We start from the raw sequence: 24510 nt of genomic DNA, 5'->3' as shown, positions 1-24510 counted from the left end.
TGTGTTCTTTGTGTTGCACGGTCACTTTTATAGCTGTTAGCCCCATTACAACACAGTTAGCAGTTTAAACAAAGAGCAACTAAGAAAGTACAATATTCTATAACTGGCATTTATAGCATCGGCCTTGGACTTCTAATCTTTACCAGACAGGCACACAAATCAATCTATCAGCTCATAAAGGTATGCTTTTTAACCTCTAGAACAGATGGGATTGGCCAGAAACGTCTGGCATGTCAAACTGCTAATCACTGCTGCCCTTTGCACAAAATAACCCACTTAAGTTGAGGCATGGTTGCACTGTAACAGACATTAGTCTGTGGGAAACCCATTTAACTGTCACATACTCCTGCCACTCCTGCTCTCCCTTAATTAAGCCTAATGCCTTATGCTTTGACCTTTTGTTCTAGCCTATTAACCCTATCTAGTACAAGTTCAAATATGTTAAACTTAAGTTTGCTATAAAATATTAAATGTCAAGCTACAGACAGAATACGGGATGTTTCTCCACCCTGCAAGTTACCAATCCCTTCACCAGATTTCCTATGATGACAGAATGGAAGCACCGTGCTAGTCCCCAAAGACAAAATATACCCAAATTAATCAGCTAATCAGTTCCACAGCAAAAGCATGGAGTTTCTTCTACTTGCACAGTCTACTTTTTCCTCTTCAGAGGAAGAAAAAAAAAAAAAAAAAGTAGTGAAACTGTTGCAATTTCATATCCTCAGGCTTTCCGGTTTTATCCGACATGAAAAGCACATACTATCAGCCAAGATCACACTGCACTCATTTGTTGTTCTCCAAAACCTATCATTAAAAATAAGACTTAATTGGTATACAGTGACCAATACCTCCTCAATTAAATGCTGCCTCTGCCAACCTTGCTTCCACTGAGTCACCACTTTGTTCTTACTACTTAGATGAGAATTAAAAACTAACCGTAAGTGTATCTTCAAGCGAGTTAAAGCTTCTCAGACTTGCATAAACTTAAACAAGGACATAAGTTACACATTTTAGATCGCTGTACATTATTTTCCTTTGCTGTAAACTCAAGCTTAGCAGCACTGTCTTCCCCACTGGTATCTCTTACTTCATGAAGGTTACACAGCATCAGTCTTCCCCTCTTGTATCTCTTACTTCATGAAGGTTACACAGCATCAGTAAGATCAACAGTTACATTTGTAAAGCAACACTCTTCTGGAGAAAGACCACCATAATGGTCCAGAACTTAAAATAAGAAGTCTAATTCCAGTGACAAAACCATGATCAAGACATAACTCTACTTGACTTCTCATTAAAACTATTTACAATGCTATGCAATTCACACTTGTACATCAACACGCATATTCTACAATTTGTACTTACAACCAACAAACCAACCTGTTCTCCAACACCTCCCCAAAAAAACCAATACTTAGCACGTAACTGTTTTATAATATTGGTTAGAAATGGAAAAGAAGAATGCAAGCTGTATCAGGATTACCAGCCATGTATACACTGACAAACAAGCTTTCTTAAATCTTTAGCTTAACCACCTCACTAGTAAATTTAATACCTGGTGCAAGACCCTCATTTACAGCTTACACTTTTGCAACTCTGACTAAATAGAACTGCTTCTGAACAGAGGTGACAGTCTTGAAACAAATCTTTGAAGCACTTTAACTATTTCTGAAGATATGAAAGATTTGAAAAGCCTGTTGCCACAAAAGCCACTGTCTACTAAATTCTGTTAAGGCTGTATAAGTGACCATCTACTGCTGATGACAACAATTCTCAAGTTGTAAATACGTACTTAATTAACGATGCTTTAATTGCAAAGTGCCTATCTTACTGATTCTGAGACCAGCAAGTAACATCATTAACTTCCTGTACAATTACTCAGACAACTAAGAAGCACTACAGCAATGCTAGACATTTGTTTTTAATTTTTCAGGAGTCAGATACAAAACATCATTGAGAGGGCAAGGGAGAAGGAACAGATCGCTCATCTTAATTTCCAAAACACTGATTCTGAATAAACCCAAATCTCCTCAGTTTAAAAAGTGCCAATATTTTCTAATTATTTCACTTTGCTACATTCTATTATGTTGAAGATACTCAAACTGAAGTACAGAAATGCTATACAACACTATATTCAAATGAAGTCAAGCAACACATGGATTTATTAAAAAAAAAAAAAAGAAAGATTTATCCTTGCATCTGCAATCTGTGTCATTGCGACAGATATGGGAAAAGTTTTGCAGGCTGGGACTTGGTGTGACTGCCTCCAGCTTCTAGACCTTCCCTACTAATGCTCACAAAAGTTGCCACTGGAGGGAATGCAAATGAGTCCTAAGAGAGACCAGAAACAAAACAACAACTGTTTGTCAACCATTACACGCCCAAATTGTATTCTTTATGCTCATCAGGATTCTCAAGTTCTTAAGCATGCATGTAGGCCCACCGCGTACAGTGGCGCTACTCAAGTGGATAAAAATACTCACAAACCAAAGTGCATATACATAAGCAATCACTGGACAACACTCGGGGAATTATTGCCCAGTATCAAAGAAAAATAGGATTTAGGAAAGGGAACCAAGGGAGCAGATCCAAACAAAATGACAGCAGTGCTAAATGTCTACAAGCCACTGTAATGTAATATCTAATAATGATTATACTGTGACAGTCCCTTGCCGCAGAAGCTCAATTTGGATCTGTTTTATTTAAAAAGTAAAAGAGATTGTAACACAGTAAATTTTATTTAATCTTCTCTTTCATTCTGAAATTATATGTAAATCAAATTGTTCTCTATTTAGCAGCTACCTCCTAAACAAGTAGGCTAAATCTTCAGGGTTTATGAGCAAATTCCACACAAAAGGTTCAAATGCTACAAAAATACTTATTTCTTCTTGATCAGTACACTCTAAAAAAAAACAAAAAAACAAAAAAAACCCAAAAACAAAAATAAAAAAATTCTTACAGTAAAAGAGGTGGATTAGCTTGAAAATTTATCACTTAAAACATAATACTAAAAGGCTTGTACATAGCAGCCTGTTGTCCAACAGATTTGGCAAGAAAAAGCAGCAACCCCAAACCAATGAGACAAGGTAAATAACCCAGACAAATTATTTACCTTGAAAGCTGTCGCATTGGGAAAGCTCTCCCTTCAGGAGTCCAAGGATGCATTAATTTTCTTCCTTAACAATTCCATGCTTGATCTGAAAAAAACAGCAGAAATTGCCCTATGAAAGTCCACACATTAATTTTTCATATCCAGTATACTTGTACTTTCTTATTGTTGGTGCAATAGAAAGCAATGCTTAAATGGCTAGTAAGAACGCCAAATAACATTTCTATTCCAGAAGAAAAACATAACTCCAAACTTCAGAAATCAAAGCCTCTCAAACAAAACCATCAGTAACACAAGTAGAAACAAACGGCATTGTCTAGACTTGTATTGACTAAGTCAACAGTATTTCTGCAAGAACAAAATCCATGTTCAACCGATTCAAAGCCACTCTCTTCATTCAAACACCAGCTGTGACACAAAAGCCCTCCTTCCTATGCAGTAATAACTGCTTAACACTTCAAACTTGCACCTACAAACGTCAAAATCATAAAGAGCCCCTATTCTTTTAGATATATATACACACAAGGAAAAGAGCACAGTGTAACTGGTGAATGTAATGCTAAACACCGCAAAATTAGTTAGAAAAAAAATAAACCAGTAGAAATCACAATATTTGCTTTTGATACGTTTAGGAATTATACAGTACATAATATTATAGTTACGTTATTCATCACAAGTACCACCTGAAAAATTCTTCTCACCACTTCTCTACGATTACTAAGTTTTGCTAAAAGATGCAAACTTACAGCTAGCCCAGATCATTGTTATTTGCACTGCTTTTGCCTTGTTCTTGTGACAAGCCACACTATTAAAGAATATCTTAAATCTTGTGTCACCAAGTTACCACCCAAACAGCACATTTATTACACATAGAGTCAAATATAACTACAATAAAAATACATTTAAAGAAAAACAAACACCCCCCCAAACAAATGATGCATTAAAAAACATATATGTGTATATACATACATATATATATATACACACACATATAACACACACTTTTTCTCCTGTTTGGTTCAACTTTCCCCTTCTCACAGTTCGCATAGCGAGAGCTCTCTCCTCTTTTCCACACCTTTAGCTTCTGTTCTCACAAAACTTGCATACAAAAGCTTTTTAAATACAGAATTTCTTTAGCATAGAGGACCCCACTGGTAGCTCTGGGCCCACAGGGTGGAGAGAGGCAGAGTGGGAAGCATGTGCACTGTGGACAGCCTTCAGCATTTCCCCTTGCCACAAAACCACCTCGGCTAATGCCACCTTAGAGAAAAATCACCTAACTCTGACCACTGCAATGTGTTTCATTAGGGAGGAACCAATATGAAAATATAGTAAATTAAATAATTAAAAAGAAAACCAAACAAACAAAACCCAAACCACCAACAGGTGTTGACAGATGGGTGGTCATCCAAAAGAAGACCTATTCAAAGCTTTGAAGTACATGAAATAACAAAGGCATGCTTGACTACTGCCAGCATCAAGACCTAACAAAAGCAACAGAGGTAATTAAGCTGAAAAAAAGTAGTCAATACTCTGAAATACTACATGTAGACAGTATTTCAAATCTTTCCCCTATGCACACCACAAAATAAAAAGTTTGCACCACAGAACAGTAGCAATCCTCAACATTTGGATTCAATTAAGGGGAAAAAAAAAAAGCTATCATTGCAGTCAAAACAAACATGGAAATGATACGTAGAGTAATGAAAGTGGTAATAAACATAGTTCAAAGCCTTTCCAATCCCATTTCACTGAAAGTGCAAACAAGCTGGATGTGAAATCTTTTGTGACCAAAGGAAAAATGGGAGAAGAGGTCCCTCAGAGCAGAAGGAAGCAGCACTTAAAAATATATATTCACCTTTTCAAGTCACACTAATTCGAGAAAAATGGTTAGTACCAGTATTTTTCTTCTATAGTATAGATGTAGACAAACTTTTTTTCCTGATCACTGCCAAATGGCTTTATTTAAGTAGTTCTACTTTCAACAGAAGACAAATTTGTATTTAATGGGAGGAAAACACAACAAACACCTCACACTGTATTGCCACCAGGGTCCACTGTATAGACAGGACTTCCTTTAGGTCAGCATTAGACAGCCTTTCCTGCATTGTCCCAAATGCAGGTTTAAAGGTCTGCAAGAGTTCAGAATGAGAGACACAAAAGAATTTGTTATTTCTGGAGGATAATTCCATATTCCTTCACTAATATTTTAAAATGAAGGAAGAAAAAAAAAAAACACAACACTTTCCTAGAACAATACTTTATTCCCCAAAACTTCACCTCACTTGCTTTGCACACCTTAATAGTTTTTTTGAATGGTGAATTTTACATATATTATAAACTGCTGCAAGTGGGATAGGTGATGACATGAACATCATCAACAGAACAATCTCCTGGGGCAAGAATGGTCATTTCTTTCTACCTCGGAGGCAAGCCTTCCTTTCTATATCACTGAAAAAAGCCTTTTCACTTTCCTTTCCCACTCCATTTTCTCAGTGGGGTGGGGCACAGAGAAGTAGAAACTCCATAGCCATGAATCTTAAAAAGTTCACTGTGAAAATACCAGCATCTGAGCAGCAGTACAACCTAGCACTAAGAAGAACAAAAATACTGCTCTTGCAAGCAAGGAAAACTACTTGGACACATTTTACAGCAGAAATTCACTAAACTCCTTATTTGTTTTCAAATAACAATTTCAGTTGAGACCAAAACACGTTTTACACCTAGCACTTGATCTCTCATTTCTCCCTTGTAATTTTCTTTCTCGACAGGGGGAAGAGCAGCCCACCAGAAATCTTCCCCCAAAACCCACTTTCTTTTCTACACTAAACTCAACCACTTAGAAACTGGTGACTAACAGAAGTTCTGTAGCTTCTGCTTTTAATCTGATTTTGTTTATAAGGAAAATTGGTTTTCCTCTGCTGAAGACAGTGGTATTTAGAAATAAGTGTCATGAAAACAGAGTTTCTCTCAAGACAAGCAACTAAACAGGAGCAATGAACTCCAGTAACAATTTAAGCATGAAAAGACTATGCCAGGAGGGGGCTGACCCAAACTATGATGGCTAGCAACAACTTCTTCCTCTTCCGACACATGAATGATTTATTTACATGAGTCTTAGTTCCAATTCTCCTTCTTCAACTATCAAGCCAAGCGACCTGCAACAGACAGCAAATAAATTACCAAATTAATTCTTTCAAGTGCTAAATAGGCCTGTTAACATTTCTAAGTATTTGAAATAAATAATCCAGAAACACTGAAGCCCAGGCATTCATCTTTACCAAAAGAATTCTGCCTGCTTCTCCTCAGGCAGATCTTCCCACCAAAGAACGAAAGAAAGTTCTTACACAGCCACAGACATCCACCTGAAGTACTGCCTGCCACCCATACTGCCTTCTTTTCTAACTGCATTTTCAAATGCAGCTAGCAAAACCTTAACACCATAATAGCCAAAAGCAATGACACAAGCCTTTTAAATACTTGCCTCAGTTTTCTTCACATTTGCAACAGGCAGGCCAACACAGTTCAGATAGTTACTGTTCTTATCATTTTGGCCTACTGGCAGGAAGAGTGAGCAAACCACAAACACTGCTGCCATTAACCTTTATGTCTTTAGTTTAAGACTGTTTAGACAGACTGTCAAGTTTATGTTTTTTATCTGTCTTACACATTTGTGCATATTCTTTCATACCTTTTCCTCCTGCTCAGTCTTCATTCCCTACCTACATTATCTTTTCACTTGCCTGTCATTAAACCCCTGCTGAGCAATAATGACTCATCCTTCAAAATTTGCACTTCTTTTCCCAAAAGGGTATTTATCCTTTTTTAATCCATAGGATAGTTACCCTATTTATCCCACCTATTGCTCATCATCCAGCATGTGTCACCCAGCAGCAAAGGGGCTTGTGCCCCCACAGCAGGCACCCAGCTGGGATCCCCACACTCTCCCCGGTCTGTGCTCTGGACTCCCTCTGCTCCCTGTACGTTCACATACAGGGGAAAAAAAAACCACAAGCCACTTGGGTTTTGAGGTTCAGGCAAGTTCCAATGAGTTATTCTAAACTGAACAAAATATTAGCCTTCACATCATCTCAGATAGCCCTACAAGGAGGTGTCAAGCTCAGCCCTTGAGCAAGGCAGCTGACTGTGGGAAATGCAACTCCTTGGCTTTGCCTTGGGCAGGTTTATACATGTGCTCGGCACAACACAAAAAGAGTTTATCTTTTGATTTAGTAGTGTCCTGCAATGTCACTGGTAAAATTAACAGCGCTCTCAACACTAACAATAATACAGCTGGTATGACAGAAACCTTATGCCAATGTTCAAAGCCAGAAAAAGAAAGTTAGCTCTGAAAAGACAAAACAAGCTTTAAGCAAGCAAGCTGTTGTCAATTTTTAAGCCAATCCCATTAGGTTTTTAAGCAAAACCTACAGGTAAATATGATCACTATAAACTTCATTCATGTTTGAGTTCTACAACATTTACTCAATCACTTAAAAAAAACAAAACAACCACAAAACAACAAAAACACATCTACCCTAAACACAGTTATCAAACACCGCAGGTGACGCAGCCAACATTTGAATCACCCATTTGAGTTTACAATATAAAAACATTAGTTCACTTTTACTACTTTATCAACATAGTCTTTATGATCATAATAAATTTTGGTTAGTGCATCTCTCACTGCAGAAAAAGAAACAAGTATGGGGAGCAGAGAGGAAAAATGTGTTTCCACCTGGTAATTTCCTACCCCAAGACTAAGCAAGGGGAAAAAATTAAAATCCTGCCAGTACAGTTTGGCATTTGACAGCATCTTGTACTTGGTGCAGGCATAGTTCTATGCAAATCTGAATGCTATTGACAGCTCTCACTCATCAGGTAACTCGGCACTGTAGTCCAGGCTAAGAGGTCAGCTTTCACTCCTAGCTGGAACAGCCAGTCACTGCACATTAGTTCTTCCACCTCATTCCATAGAAGCAGCATTTCACTCACAATAAACTTGCTGCCTTGCTTTGAAGTCAACATCAATTCTATCTCAAGAGACCACTGATAAAATAACAAGTCAGACTTCTCAACCACAAGTTCAAGAAGACAGCAGAAGTTCCAAACCTGCCTGAACATTGTTTGGACAAGAACTTTTGCTCTCAGAGATGTCAAATCTTGCTGTCCATACAGCAACAATTACTCAGCTGCCATTAAATCCGATTTTAACCACTAGATATCCTCAGCTCAGAAGGCTTTGATCATATGGCATCTTAATGTGCCACTTCCCAGTGTGTTCAGCTAGCCCTAGAAACAGTAAATCGTATTTGAATATTAAAGAAAAGTGTTTTCTACCACTCACTCAAGGATATGCTACCTCCTTTCCACAAGTGACTGCTTCTCCACAGGTCTTTGCAGACTGGATTTGCACTCTTTGTTAAATAAAGCTTTACGGTATCTCTGAACATTTATAGTGCCATGACTCAGTTAAATTCTAATCAGCCTGCGAGCTGTCAGACACTGCAGGCAGGTCCCCTCAAAATAAAACAAGGAATGATATATAGTCTCCAGATTCCAGAAAGATGAGGCAGGAAGGGACAACTTCCACTTCAGCTTTCCTAACAACTTAACCCCACAGCAAGAAATCCTACCAGATCTTCAACATGCCTCAAGCATTTTAGCTTATGACTTACTGAAATTAAAAATCTAATAAATCATCAGAATCCACGGTGCAAAATCCACAAGAGGTGCAGCACAGACACGAGGCTGTTTGCACCTGACAAAGCTGTCCCTTATTTTGCCCACACTAGGCTTCTTTAGGTTTCACCACTTTCCAACTTAAATCATCTACTGACACTTAAAAAAAAACAGCCTCAAACAACACGTTCCGTGGGGAGAAAAGGGGAGAGGGCGGCAATTAAAACGGAAAATAAAAATCACCTTTAAAGGGCTTCAGGGACACAAAAACACGTCTGGAAAAAGTAACCTTTAGTCTAGAAGGGAAACAGCGACGTCCCTAAGGAGCCCGAGGCGATGAGAAGGCATCTTTGGGGGAAGCAGGGAGCCTAGCGCCTGTCACCGACAAGAGGCGACAGAAAAAGCACCTCGGGCACCGGCCGCTAGCCCGCAGGTCAAGGCGGGGCGGGCGGTGGCACACAGCCGGGGGGAGGCGAAAAGGGCCCGTGGCCTTGCCCGCAGCTGCCTGGAGAGCAGCTGGGCGGCAGCGAGGGGTGGCGGGCGAGGCGGCGGGGCCGGCTCTGCCTCCCCGCACCACGAGCGGCCGCCGCAGCCGCTGCGCACAGAGCTTGCGGCTCCTTAAATACTTCAAACGCACACCGGGAAAAGAAGGAGCAGGAGGGTGTCCCTCCAGAACGGCGACCCCGGCTTGCAGCCAGCGCTCGGGAAAACACTTGAGGGTCTCGGGGGGAAAGACTAATAACTTTTCCGTCCCTCCCGCTCCCCCAGGCCCACCCTGCCCAGCCAAACTTTCAGCTCGGACCGGCTGTGCGGGGTGCCGGAGGAGCGGCCGTCACCGGAAACAGCCCCCGCCACCGCCAGCCCCGCGCCTGGCTCACCCCGGCATTGTTCCCCGCCGCCGCCGCCCGGCAGCGCGGCCCGACCCTCCCCGCTCGGCCATTTCCCCGCCAGCCAGCGCGGCTGCCGGCAGCGGAGCGCCGCACTCACCCTGCAGCGGGTCCGCGCACCCTCTCCCCTCTCCCTCAGCGGCAGCGGCGGCTCCTCCCGGGCGGACTGCCTGGTACCTCCAGGAGAGGCTCCGGCGGCGGCTCCCGCGAAGGCAACGGGCACACACACACACACCGCCCCGGCGGCCGGAGCGGAGAGGAGCAGCGGCGGCTCCCGGAGCCGAGGACCGCGGCTGGCTTCCCCGGCTGCAGGACAGGACAGGACAGGACAGGACGCGCCGCCTCTCTCCCACACGCCTCCCCCCGCGTCCGTCCGTCCGTCCGTCTCTCTGCTTGTGCGCCCGTCACCCCCTCCCGGCCCCGCGCACATACACAACAAGCTCCTCTCCTGTCCTCTCCGCGGCTCGGGGCTCTGCTGCAATGCCTGCGAGGCTGACTTTCAAAGCCTAACCCGCAGTCGTGATCCTCCCCGCCTTCCACCTCGCCCGCCGCGGCACAGCCCAGCCCCGGCCCCTCCCCGCGCCGCGCCATTCATCTCGCCGGCCAACTTTCTTAACCCTTTTCTAACACGCAGCGAACGGAGGGCGGGGAGAGGAGGGCACGGTGCCGGGGGGAAGGAGGATGAGCCCCCGTCCCTCCCGGGGCCGAGGTGGCGGGGCCGGCAGCCGCTGAGTGCGGCGCACGTAGGCAGCTCGCGTAGCCTCCTGCTCTCTCTAATTAATCCAACTGAAGGCGCAGAGCCCCCGGGAAACAAACTTAGGAGCGATAGCACTGGAGGACTCGTATTTAATGAAAACAGGGGTGGCTTAATAACACCTTTTTTTTTTTCTTTTTTTTTTTTTTTTTTCCTTCCCTTGGGGTGGCCTAACGGGGGGGCGGGCCGCTTGCAGGCGTTACTATTTCTCGTCGCTTTAAAGCTGGTATTTTCATGCTTTTCTCCGAAAAACATGCGCTAGAAACTTTCTTTTCCTTTTTTCTCTCTGAACGAGAACCCGAGAAGATCCCGCCAGCGCACGGCCGCTGCCCCAGCACCTGCGGCTACTCCCGGCCGGGCCCTGCTTCCATCCTTGCCACCCTCCCTGCCTCCATCCCCCCTTGGCTCCCTGTCTCCCTACCCCAGCCCTGCCCTCATGGCTCCGGGCGCGTCTCCGTTACCCCCTCGGCCTCCGCGCCCTGGAGAGGGGACAGTCCTTGAACAGGGACGGCGCCGGTGTCTCGGGCTGGGGAGAGGATGCCCGGCTCCCCTCCCCCAGAAGCAGTTCGGGAATCGGGTGCAGAACGGCTGCTCGCACCCGTGCTGTTCGCTCACGTGTCAATAAATACAGTTCGGGAGGAAGCCCAGCCTTGGGCTGAGCTTTCCAGGAGAGTCAGCCCTCCATTTTGGTAGGTGGCATCCCCACAACCTCTGCTGTCAGAAATGGCACGGTATGTCAAGTTGCTCTTTAGAATTCATTCCCACCAAAGAGGAGAGTAGTGGCTGAGCTTGGCTGTATAGGCAAAGCTACAAAGTGTGTGTGACCTTTACTACATCTTTCTATGTGCCTGTGTCTCGGCACTTTGCATGGTGTTTGCCAAATGCATTACAGAATACTTTGTGATACTTCTAGAAGTTAAAGACTGAGGAAAAGAGCCTAATTTGTTTACAAATCGCTTATAAATTGTGTGATGGTATCTGCATTAACATGCGCCAACATTCTAAAGCTAAAAAAAATTATAAATGGTTCATTTGACCATTTTTTTTTAGTAAAAGAGTAATATAGTTAACATACAGCTCTCCACTTTATAGAACACAAAAGAGTCATGTTTGTGGAAAGAAAGTAAAATTAACCTAGAGATACATGAATGAAAATAAATATGGGAATGTTAAGAAAAACATCTTTCACTTCAGGATGTACAGACTGTGTACAGGCTTACAGCAGAGCTAGTAATGTGTTACTTGACCTATTTTTTTAAGCCAATGAAAGATTTAGGTTAACTTCATCATTCTGTGTTTTTAACCACTTTCTTCCAGAAACACAGCAGCATTTTCTAAAGCTGCTGTATGTCACAGTGTCTATACAAGAGTCTCTTGTTTTGAGAACATTTCATAATATAGCCTGATCATACTTGCATTAAAACAATGTTTTGTTCATTTTCATAGTAGGCTCATCAGCAAATTCTTATCGTAAAAAAAAAAAGATCTTTAAGTTTTTATTTCATGAAGAATCTTTATCTCAAAAATTTTTCAATGCTAAGCAACTGAATTAGCTGGGGAAAAGAATTTTTCATTTCATTATTCCAGCAATTTAGCTGCTATTTCAATCAAGAGTGTCTGTAGTAGAGACCGCTTTCATTCTTAACCTTAGGAAATGTGTTGCACAGACGAGAGACCTACAAAATGAGGAATCTTGGGCAAGCAACAGAAAAATATGCTCATGGAGTATTTGTTCAAATCGTTATTGTTAGTTAACCTAGTTGCCTGAGGACACAAGTTTTGATATGGTACTATCAACTGAGACTGTATTAAATAATACAATGTATGACTTAGGAGGTTATCTCCAACACTAATGTTCATATCACACTGAGTTGTGCCACTTGCTCATATTTAAAGTATGGGAATTCAAACAGTATACAAAATAAATACACTGTACATGTAAATGAAAGATTCCATCACACAGTGAATTCAGCCTCTCAAGAAATATGAAAGTACTGATGTGTATTTGTTGGTTCTTCCTGTGCAGTCCTCAACCAAACTTGAACACACACTGACTCTCCAAGCGTGAAGGATGTGCATCTACCGATGTTACCCACCTATCTATGATCTGTGGGTGGTGTCTATACCTTCACTTTGTTATAGATGTCCCAAAAGGGGACTCTTTTCAGTTTTTTTCTTTGAGGAGAATTCATCACTCTATGGTGCCTGTAAATGGAAGGCAAATTATGACAGGAAAATGTAAACAACCTTTTGATTGCTCTTGGAAGAGAAAAACACCTTTATAGAGGTTGTATTAGAACTCATTTCCAGAATTGCAAGCACTTAATGGAGAGCTGTTGCTGCTGTACTTTGGTAATTTCAGTGAACCACTTCTTTTTATGTTTATAAAAATACATAATGGTACACACATACCCTCTTTACAATTGCTAATAGGAAATCTCAAGACAGAACGGTACATTTTTACCCCAGTAGGAATTCTGTCAAAATCAAATTATAATTGTGATTCTGACATTCTTGAAGTACAAAATTAATCTGTGACCATTTCAAAAATAGTTAAATAAATAGTTGATGTACACCCAACTTTTTTTTTTTTGACAACTTGGAGAGTTACTATAATGCATTTTAAAAAAGCTGAACAAAGCTACAGTTCCCGTAACAAACTTTGTCTTTGTCTTGCTGAAATAAAACACACAGGTCTGTGCCATGAGGTAACAAGACACATATTCATTTAAAAAAGAAAATGCTATTACATGTTTCCCAAACATTTTAAAGCTAATGCTAGCCTATTTTAAATCACATAAAGTGCTTTGAAGAGCTTGGGAGAACTACAGTTGCTCTTATTTTGATTTTTCTTTAAGGCTTTCTCAGCCCCTCAAAAGACCTACAGCTCTGAAACTACCTTTTCCAATCAAAATAATTAAGGCCTTGCTTTATGGCATCCAGTCATGATGTGAAAAGCTTAGGATGTGGTCAAGAAGCTTTACAGAAACTGATGTCCGGACTGATTCTTCCTCTAAAACAGTTTGTCAGCCTTACATAGACAAATAATGAAATTCTATCCTTGACTCAGCCTAGTTCAATTCATGTAATATGTCACATTACCCACTGTTTCGAAGATGCCTTCACAGAGGATTAATTCACCTGTATTTCAGAACTTCTGTAGGTACACAAAAAAAATAGAAACATTATGATTTTTATTTATTCAATAATTGACTTTAGAGCAGGATTGCGTAGATAAACAATAATTATGTATCAATCAGTGTGCATCCATAAATCTGAAGCAGTAAGGTGGAAAAGTCTGCCTTTCTTCAGAAGTACTATTTAGGATTAACTGAATTTAATGGAAACACTATGAGTGCTATCTGGGAAAACTCTTCCAGGGCAAGGGTTTTTTGCAGGGTATACCATAGCTCATACCCTCTTTTGTTCATGACAGCAGCAAATCTGCAACTGTTGGAGATGGAGTTGAATTACACAATAATATGTAAAGGGAAGAGTAATTTACTCTGTGTAACTGAGTACATACCGCTTGTTACTTACATACCTACTTTTAAAATGATGAAGGTGTTTGTATGCCTGTGTAACTCGTATCATTCCTTACTGCAATTGTTTGCCACTTCTTTTATTACACTGGTTACTTATATTTTTACAAGAACTTTGAAGCAGACCATCTGAATTAGAGCCTCAAGGTTTTGGTTTAGGGTTTTTTCTGAATTATTTAAAAGTATACTTCAGGCCATGACTATTTGATCTAAGAGTAATAAGCAAAGGACCAGATGCTGGAGTCTTTCCAATTACAAAAACGTTTAAAGACAGCTGTACCATATAAACGCTCATGTAGGAATCATATGCTTGCAGCATCTGCTGAGTTTTGGCCATGCCTCTAAGATGCTGTATCTGTTCTGAGGCATGAGCTAGGGTGAAGCTTACTTTCCCATATGCTTTTTCTTGGGGTGGAGGTCCTTAGACCATAGGCAGGAGCTACCTCTGAGTCTTCTATTTGGTGCCAAGAAATAAATACTACTTTCAGCCCTGTGACACCTTTCATGGGAGAATCATAGGGGCATGTGCTAAGTTGATAAGACTGCTTTGTATTTATTATTTTACAAGACAAAAATACGGGTGTTTTTAGCCAGAAGAACACATCCTGTACTTGTGAATTTTCTGCAATTCCATCCCACTCTCACAAACAAACATGTAAAATGCACTTCTGAGAACACTGCTCTGATGAGTCACGTTCCTGGTAGTGCGAAGGCACATCCAGAAAATAACCAGCCCGGAGACACTACTTCCAATCAGATGCAAGAAAGTACTGGTAGAGCAGGTATAACACTGTGAAAATACTGTTACTACTTGTGGGTTGATGGCGATGCAAACATATCATTTGAGAAGGTCACACGCATGTAGCTGAAACCATTCAGAACATATATTTTCCTTCCAGACTTCATACTTTTTTCTTTGACAAAGATGTACCCCATCTCAGTGATAAGAAATTGAATGAGGACTGAAGAATCGTGCCCTCTCTCACAATCTGCATTCAGAAGTTACTCTCAGTTACAGTGTTGTTTCACAGCCTTGTTTTCCTGGCTGTCTAACGTGAAATCTGGATAACCCTTTCTTGCAGATCTCATGATGACACAAGCCATGTTGTTGAAACAGCATGTTCTAAAATAAAATGAACAGTACGTTCAAATTATACATGCAGCGATCTGGCAGCCAGTACCACACTGCAAATGGATAAAGTTCTGGAAAGGACCATAAGGAAGCAGCTAAAAAAAATGAAGCTGAAGTGTCCTGTGTTTGCCCTTCAAAATAATACAGGTACTGGGCAAATGTTTTACAATATATGATCACTTTAATTATATATTAAAATTGCAATAATATTCTTCAGTGCAAATGATCTTAAGTGCTCTGACTCAAGTAAATGAAACTGCTGTGTTAAGCTAAACTGTATCTCATGTATTTTTATTAAATATATTTACCACTCCACATATTATCTTATGAACAAGACAACCTTTGACAGAAAACCAATAACATAAAATACAAGTTATTTTAATACACTTAAGCTATGGTTCTACCCATCCACTAACTTGGAACATTTGCTTGGGTTACATTAAGTCAGAGGTTTTATTTCTTTATTATTTTTCTCCTTCTGTAAGGAAAAATAATAAATCATAGCTTATTTTATTTAACAACAAAGGTAAAATAGACAAGTCCTGATTTATTTTACCTGATTTTGGTTACACCAGATGTAAAGTAAGTATCAAATTTCTACAGTGGGACAGGGCACCTTACTTTAACCGGCTTGGTCCCTATACCTCATGAGAATGGATAAATTATTGATGAAATACACAATAACAATATTTAAATGACAAAGCAGCATCTTACCTTTTCTATTCATCTGTAATATTTCTTTTTTCTAAGTAAGTTGCTGATCGTTTCCTTTCTTTCTTTCATTGTAAGATTTGGAGAGGTGAAGGAAAGAGACTGGCCTCAGAAGATTACTGGAATTCAGAAGTACTAAACATCTTTATGATTTTGTTGTTTTATAATGAAAAGAAAAATATATTATTTAGTAAACACCCACACTTAGCAATTTTCACATATGCACAAAAAAAAACATAATGGAAAGAGAAAGGATATGTGCTACTACCCAACAGTAGTAGGATTTCCTAACATCACTCATGAAATTCCTCAGAAAAGTACTAAGTAAGTAATTCTGAAAGAACATCTGGTTTCTAGGGCTAAGTATTTAAAAGGTGACTGTTTGGAAAACATGGGCCCAGTTCTGAGATTTAAATATTCTCAAAAAATTTATGCTTATCTATGTGTCATCACAGATTTAGTCATGAGTGATTACTACTTCTGTTTACCTACAGATGTCTAATGGTATAATCCATTTAAACTGGGTATCAAAAAAATTAAGGAACTCCAGCCACTGGACCATGTAAGCTTAGATAAGTTTCTGCTTGATTGTATTTTATGTTATTAATTTATCAGAATAATATTAGCTGAGCTTTTATAACTGATCCAACTATATATCTTTGAATATTTTTATTAGCATACAAATATCTAGGTTTTATTAGGAGACATTAACTTCACTAAATGTTAAGATGTATAACAAACCCAGCTTTGATGCTGTTGATCATCATACCAGTATTTTATATATGATGTAAAGCTGGCAGAGGCACAGGAGTGATTCAGCTCACCATGAACCAGATAGCAATAGCTATGTTCAGATAAGTTACATCCCTCATAGAGCTGGGAAATTTCTCTTGCCACCCTTTTTGTATATATTTTAGAGAACTTTATATATAAACTTTATATATTTAGAGAACTGCGTAGCTGAGGTTACTCATGCTTTGAAGGAGTAAGAACATGGGGATACTTCCATATATAAACAGCAGATACTATAACCTGTTTCTACAGATATTATTCTAATTTTAAAATAATTGCATCTTTTTTCTTTGATATATAATTAAAAAATCCATGAAAATTTATTCTGAGTTTTGATGACTTAGCACAGAGAATATGTGGGTTACATTCTTCATTTGAACAACATCCATTTTGCTGCATTACAATGGCCAAAGCAACTTTTAAAAAAGTAAAATCTTGAGTAGAGAAAAAGAATTACATTTTGTGAATAGTTTGAAAGTGTTATTTCATGTTTATTTGCATTGAGAAGCAACACTAAATCCTCCAAAATTATTATAAATATTGCCAACTGTACAATTCATTTGGAAAGCCAAGACCTTAATGTTGTTTTCTTAATAAAATACTCCAAGAAGCCTGAACTTGGAAGTCCCTCTTAAGAGGGAGGAGAATTTTGTACTCCTAGGGATTCCTGCTTCTTCCTTCCTCCCCCATCTGAGGAATCAGATGGTCAAGCAGCAGGAAAAAGAAATATTTCAAATGGTTTCATGTTGAATTTTGTCTAATTTGATGCTGTGCCTACTTTTGGTTTGTTTTGTTTTGTTGTTTTGTTTAAACAGAATACTCTCATTCCATACGAAATACAAATGAATAAATGTTTTTCTGACAAACCCTATTTAAAATTACTCCATTCCTTAAAATCCCTTCTTTAATATAAATGATACAAGAACTCTTGATACATCGGCTCTTTAACACTATTGCTAATTTTCTTAATGGAAAGGTAAGGACTCACAGGACTCCTTACAGGTTTATTCTAAAATATGTTATGTTCTATATCCCTATATCCCTAATAACTTTTAAATATATACCAGCAGAAATATACAAAAAATGTTCCTTGAAAAAAATTTCAGAAGAAAAAAGTGTCTGTGTGGTTAGTCTAGAGCAGATTTAAACAGATTGAAAACATGATCACTATTCACAATTATTTAACAAATAATTAATAAGTAGATACATTTGCCAGGTTGACATAGTATAAATTAATTAAAACCATAAACATTTCTTCAGCTCTCCCAAGCCATTTTATGCACTAGTTATTTGTAATTTTCTGCTCATGCTATCTGATTGATGTTTGTTCATGTGGATGCTTAAAGAAAGCTAATAAATGAAGCAACAATTCAGATGAATTCTTGGCTTTTTGAAACAAATACTTTCATGTATTTCCCTAGTTATTCTTTTGGTTGTAAATAGTTTTTGTTCACTTCTTTTCTATATAGAAAAGGAAAATGCAGAAACAATTTACTATGATTCTCACTATTCTGTACAGAAATTCTCTTTCCCAGTATCAGAGATCTACTGTGATTCCAGTAATAAGCTGTAATAGGATTTATGAGTAAAACACAGTGTAAATCATGACATGAAGACATGCAATTCTGTTTTCTATGACTCATCAGCTTTTTCACAGTTACCACCTTCATATATATATATATATATATATAACCGTTGTTTTTGTTTTAGTTTTTTAAATTGTGGATTAAAAGAGAAGGATATTCAGCCTTTCTTCCTATAACACAGCTGTTCTCTTACAAGTTTTCATTCCTTCTTTTCCCTGTCTCTTCACTGAGAGTTAAAATATCAGTGGACTGATATTCAACTGAATTTTTGTCAACATTCTCCAATCCTGCCAGAATGCTTCTAGTAGCAAGAAAATCTGTAAACCAGAAGATTACAAGTAAACTGTTAAATGCTTTATCAAATTCTTTAAAATTGGTAAAAATCAGATTTGCAGAATGTTTCACTCAATTGTTGTGATTGTCTTCTAGTCTCTTCTGTGGTTAAATGAGAAATATTAACAATATTGCACAAATTCCGTTTGTTATATTGAAAAAAGAGCTGTATTGAAACACAACACAAAGCAAAAACTCCCTCTATGAACTACTGTCTTATTTTGCATCCCCATAATCCAGCATCACCAAAGTACATTAAAGGTTTGCCATTGGCTTCAGTGAGTATGAAATGAAATTCTCTATTTTGGGTGGGGTTTTTACCATTTAAAATTTTCAGCAAGACAGAATTGAGCTCTAACCTTCCCCTGAAGACAGGCTCCCATTCTCCAGCTACTCTCATTTTGCTAGATCTTAATGTTCTTCTTGAATGCCTGAGAAACTTTATCTTCCTGTTTGGCACAGTTCTAAATTGGCTTAAATCATATTTATCCAACAGTTACCTGCATTATATTTTCAAGGGTAATTTGTGTCCTTTTAGAGCATTTATTTCTCGTGCTCTGTAGGGTTCCATTTTGGCCCTCTTCTTACTCAGCAGTCCGAAGCTGCCTGTATACAGGGCTGTTCATTGGCATGATGCTGGGTTTCATTTCTATGCTGACAAGACAGAGGTCTATTTGTCAACCAAACCAGCAATTTCAAACTATGTTATTACCATATTGACAAGCTGGTGGCTATAAAAGCTTCTACGAGCACCTATTTTCTTCAGTTAAAATCAGACAAAACTGAGATGTTCATGGCTGGCTCATGCCGTCAACCCAAACCCACTTGAACTTCTAACCCATCTTTAAAATTCAACCCAGGTTCATTGGTTAAAAACCTTAGGTGGTTTTTGATTGCAAGCTCTTCTTTCAGGATTGCAGTTAAAAGATTAAGGCTTCATATCATTAGTTGAAATAAATGTGCTTTGCTTATTGCTCATTCATGCTTTTATGTTCCCTGGATTAGATTATTTTAATGCCCTGCTTACTGATCTGCCGATGAGACTGATTATCAAATTTCATCTTGTATAGCAACTCCTGTTTCCAGGGCAATGTATTGTACAGACTAATGCATGTTTGATACCTGCTGTTCTCTCACAGTGGCTGCCAGTACACCACAAAATCTATTTAAGCTATTACTGCACTGGCCCTACCAAGTTTTTAATGAACTTTGACTTACCACTAAGAGATATTCGTCAGGGGGCTGATCGTACCAGTTAAGTTAAATTAATGGAAGCTTTATCACTGACTTCAGAAAAAATGAGCTGCAAACCCACGTAGCCTCTACTCATGGTCTTAAAGCTATTCCATGGACACTGAGTGATGGCCTTCTACTCATATCCTATATATTTTTTCAGAAAAAGTTGGTGTACCTCAACTGGCAGATTCAGAATCATTTTCAGCTCCTGAATCCAGGTGTTTGCGCACTATGGCTATATCCCACACACCGAAGAGAAACCTAGGTATACGCACTAGTTCTTTGCAAGCTCTTATTTTCTTCTGAAGGAAGCCCTCGTGTGATCACCCTTCTGTCAAGTTGATCAGAGGACTAGAACTGACAGAGGCAATCTGGGACTGCTGTGTCTGGTGGAGGTCTAAGTATGCCACAAGGTGCATGAGATTTGCATTGTTTTCCAAGAAGTTCTGGCTTGTGAAGGTGTTCTGTCTGTCAGCTGCCATGGATTAAGGAGCTGCTGAATTTCATTTTGGTCCTTGTAGTAATTTTAAGAATTTGGACTAAGCAGTCTTGACTATTAACTAATAAATAAATAACCCTGGAAAACAAACTTGATGATATTAAAGGTCTTTCCAACCTAAATGATTCTGTGATTCAGGCAACCATATCCAAACAAGTGCCTTACTTCTTGGGTGGTGCTACTGAAGCCAGTGAAAATTCTCCATAACAAAACATACCATAACCTGACTCAGCAACAGTCATATGGCAGAATCGCTAGCCCATCTTACTGGCATTCCTGAAGACATGTGTTTCTGCTTGAGAGTTGATTACTGATTCTTGTGGTTGCTCAGGTGTGTACACTTAGGTATGAAAATGTCAAGAGTTTTGTCCCCAGGATTCGGCTTTTAAATTACCAGAAATTAAACCTACCAGAATGTTATTCAAACCTTTCCTGAAAGCACAGGAATTGGGAGGGGAGTAATGGGGAAAGGAAGGGTTTATGACTATCTAGTCACTGACAATGAAGGTAATTTCAGAATAGACTGCAAAACGTACTTGTTTATAGAAAGTCCTTACAAAGGCAAGGGTTGCTTCACAAAGGAGTTCCACTCTTTAAAGGAAAAAGACCAGCTGTAGAACCCTTAAAGTTGTAGCTAAGAATATGGTCCTACAGGGATTATACTGAAGATTAAAATATTTTGGCACTAGTGACTGCTGTAATGAGAATACATATAAACTGTCAGAGCTGAAAAGTATTTAACTTAGATGACAGCCTACAAAAATTAATGTGAAAATGAGAATTGCTTAGAGGTAATATATTGAGGGTACAAGATTCATTTTTTAAGTGTTAACCTTTTAGGTGACTGTGATATTGTAATTAAAATGGCAACATTCTTTGTTTGGGGAATTTATTTTACATTTCTAATTGCTTTGTAGTTCCTAGGTCAGGAATTTTTCCAAGCTATTTTTGACTGATAGAAGTCAAGGTTTTTTCACAGCAATACAATAGAATGAGTGAGCTTCATTGTACTGAGCAAAAAGATTAAGCAGCAACTTGTTTTAATTGCTGTAAGTGATGAAATTAAACTGTTCTTGAATATTAATGTTTGTTATGGTCTATGTTGAATATGAACATGGAAATGTAATGAATTTATTTCTAGTAACCCAATCCTTGAGAACTTGCCTCAAACTCTGAGCCGTTTTGATGTTCAAAGGCTTTAGCTGAGATCAGAGATGAGAAGAAGAATGGGGACCTCTCCACAATATTTTTACCTGTGAAGTCTCAGGTTAAAGGTACTGTTACTATTTGCTTAAACAAGTGAGAGAATGAAGGATAAGATCATGAATTATTGTAACAGACAAATGACAAATGTTTTGCATGAAGTGCGTTTCCTTGTCAGGAGAGAAAACATTCTTCTAACAGATTTCCAAAGAGATTGGCAATTTGTAGAGTCAATTATAGAGAAGAAAGAGATACAGCGTTGTATTTTCATTTTAATCACTTAAATGGGAATAAAGAATTCTTTTGGAATTTTTCCCTTTGTTTTTCGCTACATTGCATATTAGAGGTAGCAAACATGCACATTATCCAACTGTCAACAAATCCTCTAGACTCAAGCCCGGAACAGTACATCCCACATCTCCTCCATGAAAGTCTTTCATGAAAGCTCTTCTGTCATTCAAGATCATACTATTCCCTCCTCTGTTTATTTCTAAGTGTCACTCAGCTCCATTCCACCAGCTTGGAAAAACGTCAAGAACTTTTATCTTCAGAGTCAGTTGCCAGTTCTGTTTAGTGAACAAGCCAGCAGGGACCTCTGGTGCCATCAATGCAGCTCAGTCAGTGCCCCTCTCTTTAGGGATGGAGTGTATCATTATCCTGATGGCTGGGCATAAAAAAAAAAAAGCTGCATTTTTAGTATAGTTCTCAGGGAGCAGTTACTGGAAATCTCCTCCCTTGAGACAGTCTATTGGCAACAAGTTTTGCTGCTGTGACATGAGGTATTGCATCAAGGCCCAATCCTGTCACTAATAAAGTTAGTGGGAAATGTGCCATTCTTTTGTCAACAGGATTAGTGTAGCAAAAGAGCTAAAATATATACCTTGCATCTACAAATGCAAATGGAAAGTCATGTTACAAGTGGGAATGACATTTTATGTCTGTTTTCAGAATCTGGCTTCATTTAAAAGCAGAATAACCCCCTTCCCTGCATTTAAAATTGTCACTAAAAAAGAAAATGGAGATTTTATTTTCATATTACAACATTTCCAGTTTTTGTTCTGGGGTGTGTATTCAGCTTGCATCTAAAAAGAGGTTAAGAACAGACTGTTTCAATGTTGTTTTTTTTCCTCTCAAAAAATTCCACTTATTTTAGTTTCCTCTAAACCAAGGTGTAGATGTTGTAGAGATTTTGGTTTTTAACAAAACTATTTTTTGATAGAAAACAGTTTACTTTAAGCTTTTCCTTAACCAGCTCTAGCAGGCTCTTTTAATAACCAACAGACACATTATACAGCTGTGCTACAAAACACTACTTAATCTGCTCTCCTGAATGGAGAATTTCTGTTTATTTCAGCTGTCAGAACCACAGGCTCCTGACAGCACTAACAAGTAACAGTTAGTGCCACTTTCTTGCCAAGTGATTTTTTCCTACACAGAAATAACATGGTGCTGAGATATTATTTTTTTAATAGCTATATATGTATAAGTGTTGGTTCATTTTTTTTCATAGGATATTATCATACTTGGCAATACTGGCTTTAATTCCACTTAAAATGACAGAACTGAATTGTCATCATTTTTAATGGGTAAAATACATGCAGTTCATCAGAGGTGCTGTAAAATCTAATCAGAAATTAGACTGTAAAATTAATAGGCCTATATTCTATATAATGCTCTCTTATAAATGTGGAACTAGCAGATTCAGAATTTCACATACAGTATAATTTAGCAGTGGTGGAATCTTCAGTTTAAACAAATAACTTGTGAAATAATTTGTACACCATGCTCAATAGTTAGTGGGTGTGGTTTACTTTGAGCCATAGGGTACCAAATCCATTAACTCCACACCTGGGCTTTTCTTTCAATGTATTTCTACACTGCAGCTTTAAGCCACAGGATAATTTCCACCCCATCCCACCCTCCTCCCCCCCCCCCTCCATTTTATTTTGTGCAGCAGAGGTTAAGGAAGGCTGCAAAACACTGTTTTTGACCACCGAGCCCTCATGTGCAAATATCCAGATGACAAGAAGGCCTGCTAACCCATCCCCATTGTTCATAGAGGAATAAAATACGACCACAAGGGTGATAAGAGGGCTGGAGAACCTCCCATACAAAGTCAAGCTGAGGAACTGGGACTGTTGAGCCTGGAGAAGAGAAGGCTGCTTGGAGATCTCATAGCAACCTTCTGGTATCTGAAGGGGGCCTATAAGGATGCTAGAGAAGGACTCTTCGTCAGGGACTGCAGCAGTAGGACAAGGGGTAACGTGTTCAAACTTAAAGAGGAGAGATTCAGGTCAGCTACAAGGAAGAAATTCTTTACTATGAGAATGGTGAGGTGCTGGCACAGGTTGCCCAAAGAAGTGGTGAATACCCCATCCCTGGCAGTACTCAAGGCCAGGTTAGATGGGGCTTGGAGCAACCTAGTTAGTGAAAGGTGACCTTGCCCATGGCAGGGGGGTTGGAAATGGATGATCTTAAGCTCCTTTCCAACTCAAACCACTCTATGATTCTATGAATTACAGGCATGAGGAAAGCTAAGGAAGGAGCTGGTGTACAGCCTTTCCTTCGCAGCATCGCTGAGAAGGGGAGCACAAGCATCACAGTTCTGTGGCACTGCCTTACTCCGAGTCTCCTTGGGTTTTCCCTCCCCATCACAGTAGAAGGGTGATGAGGAGTGTGCATTTGTTGGGTGTCCCCCTATCCCGTGTCATCCCCCTGTCCCGTTGTCCCCCCCTCAGCAGAAGCGGGCAATCTGGCTAAACATATGTAGCATTATGTAATGCCGTAGGAGTGGCTGCTGTTGGCGGTGAACGGTGGAAAGGCAGCAGTGAGCCGATAGCCAACCTTACTTCCCTTGATTCACATCTAATGGCAATTTGCACCATTTTAACACCGAGTACCTCCCATGTAATGATTATATAGTGTTACTATAAAACCTCTTGGTTCATCTGCAGAAACATTTCTCATGCTGGAGTCCTCTGTGGAGACACACTTCTAAAAATTGGTATGAGGGGAAGATTAAATAGATTAAGAGCATAAAAACAGAT

At 39.4% G+C, this 24510-nt stretch overlaps 1 protein-coding gene across 6 annotated transcripts in view; it reads right to left on the bottom strand.

Annotated features, from left to right (window-relative positions):
• Nucleotides 1-24510, bottom strand: part of NRIP1 (nuclear receptor interacting protein 1) — a 141067-nt gene that overhangs the window by 65874 nt on the left and 50683 nt on the right. For 4 of the 6 annotated variants that reach the window (XM_057412986.1, XM_057412988.1, XM_057412989.1 and 1 more), the window contains one exon: nt 3110-3194. The gene's annotated coding sequence lies outside the window, so the exon portion shown is untranslated. Of the gene's footprint in view, nt 1-3109; nt 3195-9775; nt 9795-24510 lie in introns of those variants that run through there. The other 2 variants (XM_057412987.1, XM_057412990.1) reach the window with 2 other exon arrangements.

The sequence above is a fragment of the Pezoporus wallicus genome, unplaced genomic scaffold, assembly GCF_028554395.1.
Source record: "Pezoporus wallicus isolate ANWC-B61680 ecotype Strahan unplaced genomic scaffold, APGP_CSIRO_Pwel_v1 contig_6484, whole genome shotgun sequence".
In the NCBI taxonomy this organism is placed as follows: Eukaryota; Metazoa; Chordata; class Aves; order Psittaciformes; family Psittacidae; genus Pezoporus; species Pezoporus wallicus.
This window is presented reverse-complemented; position numbering and strand designations above follow the sequence as displayed.